The sequence below is a fragment of the Manis javanica genome, chromosome 17 (assembly GCF_040802235.1).
Source record: "Manis javanica isolate MJ-LG chromosome 17, MJ_LKY, whole genome shotgun sequence".
NCBI lineage: Eukaryota > Metazoa > Chordata > Mammalia > Pholidota > Manidae > Manis > Manis javanica.
Genome location: NC_133172.1, coordinates 1,831,571 through 1,842,979, shown reverse-complemented (window position 1 = coordinate 1,842,979; position 11,409 = coordinate 1,831,571). Strand labels below are relative to the sequence as shown.

The window sequence follows — 11,409 nt, the reverse complement described above, 5'->3', positions numbered from 1 at the left end:
CCTCTTTAAAGATCTTATCTACAAGTATGGCTACCTTCTGAGGTACTGGGGGTTACGGCTTCAACACATGAATTTGGAGGGGGGATGCAGGTCAGCCTTTAACACCAGATCTCAAGGTCTCTGAGCTGGCTCTGATGTAAGTTAAGAAATTACAGGGGCTCCGCTCCACTCAGTCTCTCTGGGACTCCATCCCCATCCAACTTTAAGCAGCTTCATCCCCTGAGGACTTGGAGTTTTCATTTGAATCTTCTACATTTTGTAGGCAAGCAAGGGACACTAAACATGACTGATAAAGGACTTTTATCCAGAATATACAGTGAACTTTTAAAACAACCCAGTGGATAAATGTGCAAAGGATCTGAATAGACAGCTCACCAAAGAAGATACACAGATGGCAAGTAAGCACAGGGGAAGACGCTCACCATCATGTCATTAGGGAGCTGCAAATTAAAGCGAGACCCCACTTCACACCTATTAAAATGGCAAAAACTCAAAAGGAACTCACAATACCAAATTCTGGCAAGGATATGGAGTGACATGAGCTCTTACTCATTGTAGTGGGAATGCATGTTGGGAGACAGCCTGGCAGTTTCTTACAAGGCTAAACATAATCTTACCATACCATCCACCAGTCACGCTCCTAAGTATTTACTCAAATAAGTCAAACACATGTCCATACAGGAAAGCTGCACACAGATGTTCATAGCAGTCTTACGGAAGCAACCAAGATATCCTTTAAGAGGTGAACGGATAAACAGATTGTAGTACATACAATAGATTATTATTCAGTGGTAAAAAGATTTTAGCTATCAAGCCACAAACCAAAAAACAATGGAGGAATATTAAATGTTAAATGAAAGAAGGATGTCTGAAAAGTCTATATATTGTTAGATTCCAAATATATGACATTCTGGAAAAGGCAAAACCATGGAGACAAAAATTAGTGGTTGCTAGGGGCTCATGGAGATGGAAGACGACGAACAAGTGGAGCACAGGACAATTTTAGGACAGGGAAACTTTGATAAACCACTATAATGGTGCACACATGTATTATGTATTTGCCAAACTCACAGATGTACACAACACAAAGAGCAACCTTAATATAAACTATGGAGCTTACTTAGTAATAGGATTAGTGTAGGTTCATTAACTGCAACAAGTGCACTGCACATTAATGCAAGTGTTTAATAATAGGGGAAATTGAGGGGAGGTGGGAATATGAGAACTCTGTACTATCAGCTCAATTTTCCTCTAAACCTAAAGTTGTTCTAAAAATTAAGGCCTGTTACTAAAAGTTACAAAAAAAGAAAATACCCCACAATGAGATTTCTCTGCATACTTCTCAAAATGGCTAAAATAAAAAACATAATGGCAACATCAAATATTAGCAAGAATTTGGAGAAACTGGCTGTCTCATACATTTCTGGTAGGAAGTAAAATAGTACAGCCACTGGGGTAAACAGCTTGGCATTTATTTTCTAAAAACAAAAACACCAAGAATGCAGACACCATATGACCTAGAAATCGCATTTCTGGGCACTTATCCCAGCGAAATGAAGAATTATGTTTACACAAAAAACTGTAACAAGGAAATAGTTAACAGTGAAAGGGTGACCTATGGAATGGAAGTATTTGTAAACCAAATATCTGAGGGGTCAATATCCAAAATATGTAAGGAACTCTTCCAAAAAATGGGCAAAGAAATGAATAGACATTTCTCTAAAGAAGACATACGAATGTCTAATATGTATATGAAAAATGCTCAACATCTCAATGTAAATCAAAACTACAATGAGATATTACCTTACTTGTTAGAATGGCTATATAGAAAACAAAAACAATTGTGTTGGAGAAAACGTGGAGCAATTGGAACCTTTGTACATTGCTGGTGGGAATGTAAAATGACACAGCCACTGTGGAAAACAGTACAGAGGTTCCACCAAAAAAATTAAAAATAGAAATACCATATAATCCAGCAGTTCCACTTTTGGGTATTTATCCAAAGAATTGAAAACAGAACCTTGATTAGATATTTGCACTTCATTGTTCATTACAGCTTTATTCACAAGAGCCAAGATGTGGAAGTGTCCATCAGTGGATGAATGGATACAGAAAATGTGGTATAGATATACAATGGAATATTTTTCAGCCTTCAAAAAAGAAGGAAAGAGGGGCGGAGCCAAGATGGCGGCGTGAGTAGAGCAGTGGAAATCTCCTCCCAAAAACACATAGAGCTATGAAAATATAACAAAGAAAAATCTTCCTAAAATAGAGACCACAGGACACAGGACAACATCCAGACCACATCCACACCTGCAAGAACCCAGCGCCTTGTGAAGGGGAGTGCTTTTTGGAAATCTTAAAGGGGCAGGACAGGTCACTTAGACCAGAAGCAGGGAATCTGGGGATCTCTGGGCACTCTAACCCCCTGGGCAGCAGGGAGCACAGAGGCCCCTTACGGAGATAAATAGTCTCCTGGCTGCTCCCCCTCCAACGGGGCTCCACCATTTTGGAGGAACAGCCCCAGCCAGGCCAAGCCCACAGCAACAGCGGAGATAAACCCCAAAGCAACTGGGCAGGAAGCAGAAGCCCTGTCTGCGCACAGCTGCCCAGCACAAGCCACTAGAGGTCGCTATTCTCCCAGGAAAAGGCTACAAACCAACAAGAAGGGAAGCTCTTCCAGCGGTCACTTGTACCAGCTCTGCAAACTATCTCTATCACCATGAAAAGGCAAAACTACAGGCAGACAAAGATCACAGAGACAACACCTGAGAAGGAGACAGACCTAACTAGTCTTCCTGAAAAAGAATTCAAAATAAAAATCATGAACATGCTGACAGAGATGCAGAAAAAAATGCAAGAGCAATGGGATGAGATGCAGAGAAAAATGCAAGAGCAGTGGGATGAAGTCCGGAAGGAGATCACAGATGTCAGGAAAGAGATCACAGAAGTGAAACAATCCCTGGAAGGATTTATAAGCAGAATGGATAAGATGCAAGAGGCCATTGAAGGAATAGAAGCCAGAGAACAGGAACGTATAGAAGCTGACATAGAGAGAGATAAAAGGATCTCCAGGAATGAAACAACACTAAGAGAAATATGTGACCAATACAAAAGGAAAAACATTCGTATTATAGGGATACCAGAAGAGGAAGAAAGAGGAAAAGGGATAGAAAGTGTCTTTGAAGAAATAATTGCTGAAAACTTCCCCAAACTGGGGGAGGAAATAATCGAACAGACCATGGAATTATACAGAACCCCCAACAGAAAGGATCCAAGGAGGACAACACCAAGACACATAATAATTAAAATGGCAAGGATCAAGGACAAGGAAAGAGTTTTAAAGGCAGCTAGAGAGAAAAAGGTCACCTATAAAGGAAAACCAATCAGGCTAACATCAGACTTCTCAACAGAAACCCTACAGGCCAGAAGAGAATGGCATGATATACTTAATGCAATGAAACAGAAGGGCCTTGAACCAAGGATACTGTATCCAGCACGACTATCATTTAAATATGATGGTGGGATCAAACAATTCCCAGACAAGCAAAAGCTGAGGGAATTTGCTTCCCACAAACCACCTCTACAGGGCATCCTACAGGGACTGCTCTAGATGGCAGCACCCCTAAAAAGAGCACAGAACAAAACACACAACATATGAAGAATGGAGGAGGAGGAATAAGAAGGGAGAGAAGAAAAGACTCTCCAGACAGTGTATATAACAGCTCAATAAGCGAGCTAAGTTAGGCAGTAAGATACTAAAGAAGCTAACCTTGAACCTTTGGTAACCACGAATCTAAAGCCTGCAATGGCAATAAGTACATATCTTTCAATAGTCACCCTAAATGTAAATGGACTTAATGCACCAATCAAAAGACATAGAGTAATAGAATGGATAAAAAAGCAAGACCCATCTATATGCTGCTTACAAGAAACTCACCTTAAACCCAAAGATAAGCATAGACTAAAAGTCAAGGGATGGAAAAACATATTTCAGGCAAACAACAGTGAGAAGAAAGCAGGGGTTGCAGTACTAATATCAGACAAAATAGACTTCAAAACAAAGAAAGTAACAAGAGATAAAGAAGGCCACTACATAATGATAAAGGGCTCAGTCCAACAAGAGGATATAACCATTCTAAATATATATGCACCCAATACAGGAGCACCAGCATATGTGAAGCAAATACTAACAGAACTAAAGAGGGAAATAGACTGCAATGCATTCATTGTAGGAGACTTCAACACACCACTCACCCCAAAGGATAGATCCACCAGGCAGAAAATAAGTAAAGACACACAGGCACTGAACAACACACTAGAACAGATGGACCTAATAGACATCTATAGAACTTTACATCCAAAAGCAACAGGATATACATTCTTCTCAAGTGCACATGGAACATTCTCCAGAATAGACCACATACTAGCTCACAAAAAGAGCCTCAGTAAATTCCACAATATTGAAATTCTACCAACCAATTTTTCAGACCACAAAGGTATGAAAGTAGAAATAAATTCTACAAAGAAAACAAAAAGGCTCACAAACACATGGAGGCTTAACAACATGCTACTAAATAATCAATGGATCAATGAACAAATCAAAATAGAGATCAAGGAATATATAGAAACAAATGACAACAACAACACTAAGCCCCAACTTCTGTGGGATGCAGCGAAAGCAGTCTTAAGAGGAAAGTATATAGCAATCCAGGCACACTTGAAGAAAGAAGAACAATCCCAAATGAATAGTCTAACATCACAATTATTAAAACTGGAAAAAGAAGAACAAATGAGGCCTAAAGTCAGCAGAAGGAGGGACATAATAAAGATCAGAGAAGAAATAAACAAAATTGAGAAGAATAAAACAATAGCAAAAATCAACGAAACCAAGAGCTGGTTCTTTGAGAAAATAAACAAAATAGATAAGCCTCTAGCCCAACTTATTAAGAGAAAAAGAGAGTCAACACAAATCAACATAATCAGAAATGAGAATGGAAAAATCACGACAGACTCCACAGAAATACAAAGAATTATTAAAGACTACTATGAAAACCTATATGCCAACAAGCTGGAAAACCTAGAAGAAATGGACAACTTCCTAGAAAAATACAACCTCCCAAGACTGACCAAGGAAGAAACACAAAAGTTAAACAAACCAATTACAAGCAAAGAAATTGAAACAGTAATCAAAAAACTACCCAAGAACAAAACCCCGGGGCCGGACGGATTTACCTCGGAATTTTATCAGACACACAGAGAAGACATAATACCCATTCTCCTTAAAGTGTTCCACAAAACAGAAGAAGAGGGAATACTCCCAAACTCATTCTATGAAGCCAACATCACCCTAATACCAAAACCAGGAAAAGACCCCACCAAAAAAGAAAATTACAGACCAATATCCCTGATGAATGTAGATGCAAAAATACTCAATAAAATATTAGCAAACAGAATTCAACAGTATATCAAAAGGATCATACACCATGACCAAGTGGGGTTCATCCCAGGGATGCAAGGATGGTACAACATTCGAAAATCCATCAACATCATCCACCACATCAACAAAAAGAAAGACAAAAACCACATGATCATCTCCATAGATGCTGAAAAAGCATTTGACAAAATTCAACATCCATTCATGATAAAAACTCTCAGCAAAATGGGAATAGAGGGCAAGTACCTCAACATAATAAAGGCCATATATGATAAACCCACAGCCAGCATTATACTGAACAGCGAGAAGCTGAAAGCATTTCCACTGAGATCGGGAACCAGACAGGGATGCCCACTCTCCCCACTGTTATTTAACATAGTACTGGAGGTCCTAGCCACGGCAATCAGACAAAACAAAGAAATACAAGGAATCCAGATTGGTAAAGTAGAAGTTAAACTGTCACTATTTGCAGATGATATGATACTGTACATAAAAAACCCTAAAGACTCCACTCCAAAACTACTAGAACTGATATCGGAATACAGCAAAGTTGCAGGATACAAAATCAACACACAGAAATCTGTAGCTTTCCTATACACTAACAACGAATCAATAGAAAGAGAAATCAGGAAAACAATTCCATTCACCATTGCATCAAAAAGAATAAAATACCTAGGAATAAACCTAACCAAGGAAGTGAAAGACTTATACTCTGAAAACTACAAGTCACTCTTAAGAGAAATTAAAGGGGACACTAATAAATGGAAACTCATCCCATGCTCATGGCTAGGAAGAATTAATATCGTCAAAATGGCCATCCTGCCGAAAGCAATATACAAATTTGATGCAATCCCTCTCAAATTACCAGCAACATTCTTCAATGAATTGGAACAAATAATTCAAAAATTCATATGGAAACACCAAAGACCCCGAATAGCCAAAGCAATCCTGAAAAAGAAGAATAAAGTAGGGGGGATCTCACTCCCCAACTTCAAGCTCTACTACAAAGCCATAGTAATCAAGACAATTTGGTACTGGCACAAGAACAGAGCCACAGACCAGTGGAACAGATTAGAGACCCCAGAAATTAACCCAAACATATATGGTCAATTAATATTTGATAAAGGAGCCATGCACATACAATGGCAAAATGACAGTCTCTTCAACAGATGGTGCTGGCAAAACTGGACAGCTACATGTAGGAGAATGAAACTGGACCATTGTCTAACCCCATATACAAAGGTAAACTCAAAATGGATCAAAGACCTGAATGTAAGTCACGAAACCATTAAACTCTTGGAAAAAAACATAGGCAAAAACCTCTTAGACATAAACATGAGTGATCTCTTCTTGAACATATCTCCCAGGGCAAGGAAAACAACAGCAAAAATGAGCAAGTGGGACTACATTAAGCTGAAAAGCTTCTGTACAGCGAAAGACACCATCAATAGAACAAAAAGGAACCCTACAGTATGGGAGAATATATTTGAAAATGACAGATCTGATAAAGGCTTGACGTCCAGAATATATAACGAGCTCACACGCCTCAACAAACAAAAAACAAATAACCCAATTAAAAAATGGGCAGAGGAACTGAACAGACAGTTCTCCAAAAAAGAAATACAGATGGCCAAGAGACACATGAAAAGATGCTCCACATCGCTAATTATCAGAGAAATGCAAATTAAAACTACAATGAGGTATCACCTCACACCAGTAAGGATAGCTGCCATCCAAAAGACAAACAACAACAAATGTTGGCGAGGCTGTGGAGAAAGGGGAACCCTCCTACACTGCTGGTGGGAATGTAAATTAGTTCAACCATTGTGGAAAGCAGTATGGAGGTGCATCAAAATGCTCAAAACAGACCTACCATTTGACCCAGGAATTCCACTCCTAGGAATTTACCCTAAGAACGCAGCAATCAAGTTTGAGAAAGACAGATGCACTCCTATGTTTATCGCAGCACTATTTACAATAGCCAAGAATTGGAAGCAACCTAAATGTCCATCGGTAGATGAATGGATAAAGAAGATGTGGTACATATACACAATGGAATACTACTCAGCCATAAGAAGTGGAAAAATCCAACCATTTGCAGCAACATGGATGGAGCTGGAGAGTATTATGCTCAGTGAAATAAGCCAAGCGGAGAAAGAGAAATACCAAATGATTTCACTCATCTGAGGAGTATAGGAACAAAGGAAAAACTGACGGAACAAAACAGCAGCAGAATTACAGAACCCAAAAATGGACTAACAGGTACCAAAGGGAAAGGAACTGGGGAGGATGGGTGGGCAGGGAGGGATAAGGGGGGGGAAGAAGAAGGGGGGTATTAAGATTAGCATGCATGGGGGGAGGGAGAAAGGGGAGGGTGGGCTGCACAACACAGAGAGGACAAGTAGTGACTCTACCACATTTTGCTAAGCTGATGGACAGTAACCGTAATGTGGTTGTTAGGGGGGACCTGATATAGGGGAGAGCATAGTAAACATAGTATTCTTCAGGTAAGTGCAGATTAAAAATTTAAAAAAAAAAAAGAAAGAAAGAAAGAAAAGGGGGATTACTCCTTAACAGGATAAAACTATTGGTAAATCAAAGATCAACGCATGCTTTAAATATCCTTAATGTTGATCACTTAAAGGGTGTCAGATGATCAGCTATGGAGGTACTCTTTTCTGATAATATTCCTTTCTCTTAATTAAAAAAAAAAAAAAAAAAAGCAGTTACTGTGTGCTGACCTCCAATGAGTTCTGCACAGTGGTATAGAGGGCATGTCAAAGTGTGGGCAAAGGGTCTGTTTGTTTCTACGCAGAAGATCAAGGCCTAGCTTGGATACCCAGAAAATGAACTAAGATACGATATGAGGAGGAGCTTCCGGCATCAGCACTCTCTGGAGGACTCGTGCCGGGGGATGATCATCAAAAAGCCTCCACAGGGATCCGGACGATGCTGCGGTTGTGGCTGCATCCAGCCCACCGTCTCCTGGACTTGCCATAAGAAGGAGGAGGGAGATGTCTAGGCTGGCATGTGCATACAGTGAGACAACGAATTTGACTGGATCTGTACTGTTGGAACTCAACCAGGAGTTGGGAGGGGTGCAAGTTGTAGCACCCCAAAATCTCATGACTATAGACTATCTATGGTTAAAAGAACATATGGGATGTGAACAGATCCCAGAAATGGGCTGCTTTAATTTGTCTGATGGTTCAAGTACAGTTGGAAAATATCCATCATATCATAGATAAATTTTCACAAATGCCTAGGGTGCCTAAATGGTTTTCTTGGCTTCACTGGAGATGGCTGGTAATTATAGATTTGCTTTGTTTATGTCACCGTATTCCTATTATGTTAATATGTGTGTGCAAATTAGTTAGTAGTTTAAAACCTATACATACTTAAGGTACTATACAAGAAGATATGTCAAAGAAATAATCAATCCTCCCAAGTTTCCTTCATATGCTACATCTATAGCTTTTCTTCTTCCTTCCTAATTACAAACCTTAAATAGAATTCGTGCCTCATATCGAATTTACCGAGTATCATAATTCCTCCAGGTGGTAAAGATACCTCGAGACAAGTGCTGGGCATAGAAGCCACAGGGCATAAATCTGCAAAGAAGTAAAAAGCTAACCTTTGCAAACAATATGGCTTCTCTCTCACTTACCAACTTTACATTTCCCTGTATGGCCCCGGAAGATGACTGGTTAGCCAGAGACAGGTAAGATTCCTCAAGGGAGGAACAACCTAAGACAGGCACAGTCGCAGGGGGGCCATCAGGTGAGAATTTGGGGATCAACAGAGGTGAGGCTCAGAACCTCACCCCCCCTGCTTTGAGAGAAATCTTCTGCATCCGTGGATGTCTTGCTGCCCTTGTCTAGCCTGGATTAATACTTAGTCCATAGGCACACACCTGATCATCTGATCATCTACATTTGCCTTCTTACAGCACTAAACTATGTTTTCTACCTTTATCTTGCATCTACCTACCACTTCAGCATTTTATTAAAAATAAAAATAATAATAATAATAGGAGAAATGTGGGATCAACATATAAATCAAGTTCAAAAATCAAATGAATATTCATATTTGACCTGATGGTTTATAGGTCATATTGCATGATCAAAACCGAAAGTTTCTGTGATGAATGCCCTTGTACTGTTCACCATGTAAGAATTTATTCACTCTGTAAGAATTCGTTCACCATGTAAGAACTTGTTCGTTATGCTTCAGAAGATTGGAGACTGACGAGAATTAGGCTTGAGATGGATTAATGATTGTACATTGAGCATTGACCCCCCTATACTGAATTTTATTGTTGTTAACAACCATTTGATCAATAAATATGAGAGATGCCCTCTCAAAAAAAAAAAAAAAAAAAAAATTCACAATGTGATGAAACCATTATCTCCAATTAGTCCCAAAACATTTTCATCACCTCCAAAAGAGATACCATAACCATTTAACAGTCACTCCCCATTACCTCCTCCAAAGGGCCCCAGGCAAATACTAATTTACATTTTATCCCTATGTATGTACCTATTCTGGATATTTCATATAAATGGAAATCATAAAATACATGGCCATGAATGACTGGTTTCTTTCATTTAGCATTATGTTTTCAAGGTTCTTCTACTTGTTAGCATGAATCACTATTTCATTCTTTTTTATGACTGAATAACATACCACTATATGGATATACCCCCTTTTATTCATCCGTTCATCAGTTGGTAAAGAGTTGAGTAGTTTCAATTGTGTAGTATTCAACTGTGAACAGTGCTGCTATAAACATTAGTGTACAGCATTAGAACACCTGTTTTCAATTCTTTGGGGTATAGAACTAACAGTGGGATTGCTGGGTCATATAGTAATTCTATGTTTAACTTCTTGAGTATCTGCCAAAATGTTTTCTACAACAGCTCTTCTACTTTGCAGTCCCATCAGTGGAGTATGAGGAATCCAGCTTCTCCACAAGATCACCAGCACTTGTTATTTTTCTTTTTTCTTTTTAAAAGCTTTTTACAGCCTTCCTAGTGTGTGTGAAGTGGTATCTCATTGTGGTTTTGATTTGCATTCTTCTAATGATGAATGCTCTTGAGCACCTTTTCATGTTGTTTGCCATTCATGTATCTTCTTTGGACCAATGTCCATCCAAGCCCTTTGCCCATTTCTAATTGGTTTATTTGTTGAGTTGTAAGAATTCTTTATATATGCTGGATACAAGACCCTTATCTGATATATAATTTGCAATATTTCCCCTTCTGTGTGTTGTCATTTTACTTTCTTTATAAATGTGTTTGATGTACAAAAAAAAAAAAAAAAAAAAAAAAAAGAAGGAAATCCTGCCGTATTCAACAACACAGGTGAACTTTAAGAACATTGTGTTCAGTGAAATAAGCCAGACACAGAAAGATAAATACTGCATTTGTATAAGAAACTTAAACTATTCAAACACACAGAAGCAGAGAATCGAATGGTTGTTGCTAGGGTCTGGGGAGGGGGAAAAGGGGGAGTTCAGTAGGTATGAACCTTTGGTTATGCGAGATGAATAAGGTCTAGAGATCTGTACAGCGTCGTGCCTATAGTTAACAATACTGTATTGTACACTTAAAAATTAGCGGAGACATTTCATGTTATGTGCTCTTACCACGATTAAAAACAAACAACCTGGAATAGCCCCAAACTGGAAACATCCCAGATGTGGTACCCAAATAGTGGTACATCCATAAGGTGGAATATCAGTAGACAATAAAATAATGAACTATTAATAACATAACAACCTGGATAATCTCCAGAGAATTATGGGGAAAAAAAGTGTAACGTTTTTGAGATGATGAAATCGTAGGGAAGGAGAACAAATTAGTGGCAGGGATTAAGGAAGGGTGGGGTCTGGAGGAAACCTAGGGACCATATGAGGGATCCTCGCGGTGGTGGAAATGTAAATTTTGACAACGTCCACATCAGTTTCCCGT

General features: G+C 39.0%; 1 protein-coding gene across 1 annotated transcript in view; it reads left to right on the top strand.

Moving 5' to 3' along the window:
• The window catches only part of ZNF582 (zinc finger protein 582), a 136,508-nt gene extending 134,217 nt beyond the window's left edge, over positions 1 to 2,291 (top strand). The window contains exon 7 of the mRNA XM_073226697.1: positions 2,273 to 2,291. The gene's annotated coding sequence lies outside the window, so the exon portion shown is untranslated. The remainder of the gene's footprint in view (positions 1 to 2,272) is intronic.
• Positions 2,292 to 11,409: the final 9,118 nt, after the last annotated feature.